Here is a 664-nt window from a genome sequence, read left to right on the forward strand (position 1 = left end):
CTCCTTATTGAAACATCGACTCCCCATCTAGCCACTCTCCAACCCTTCCCCTGAGCCTAAGACAAGAGGCATTTCAGTTGAGCAAACACCGAGAGACCAAACACATCCCAAGACTCAATGGCGACCTCCCTCTGACCCTCCCCCTCCCTCCCCCCCCTCCCCCCTCCCCGCTCCCCCCTTCCCCCCTTCCCTCCTTCCCTGCATCCTTCCAGCCGACCCGACCTCCTTCCCCAACCCCCATCCAGCCCTCGATTCCTAGCTCTTCAACCCACCCTTTTCCCCCTCCCTCCCTCCACTTCCTCCCTGTCCCTTCCAGTTCTTCCCCATTCCCACTCCAACCGTTCCCTCTACCCTCCATGATCCTCTTATCCTCCAAATTCCCGTTTCTACCCTCCACTCCCTCCCTCTACCCTCAACCCCCTCCCTCTACCCTCCAACCCCCTCCCTCTACCCTCCATCCCCCTCCCTCAACCCTCCAACCCCCTCCCTCAACCCTCCACTCCCTCCACCCACGCCCCCGCCCATCCCAGCCCACCCACAGATGACAAGGAAGGTTTACAGCGGCCACTTTCAGTAATGGGTAACCAAAGCCATCGCAAATAACCCCGGAAATGTGAGCGCTGGAGAGAAGAGAAAGGAATTTCATCGATGGATATTTCTCTGT

General features: G+C 58.6%; 1 protein-coding gene across 1 annotated transcript in view; it reads right to left on the bottom strand.

Annotated features, from left to right (window-relative positions):
- Positions 1 to 664, bottom strand: part of LOC119592530 (high-affinity choline transporter 1-like) — a 27,326-nt gene that overhangs the window by 20,565 nt on the left and 6,097 nt on the right. The gene's annotated exons all lie outside the window — the stretch shown is intronic.

Source organism: Penaeus monodon, chromosome 30, assembly GCF_015228065.2.
Source record: "Penaeus monodon isolate SGIC_2016 chromosome 30, NSTDA_Pmon_1, whole genome shotgun sequence".
NCBI classification, from domain to species: Eukaryota; Metazoa; Arthropoda; class Malacostraca; order Decapoda; family Penaeidae; genus Penaeus; species Penaeus monodon.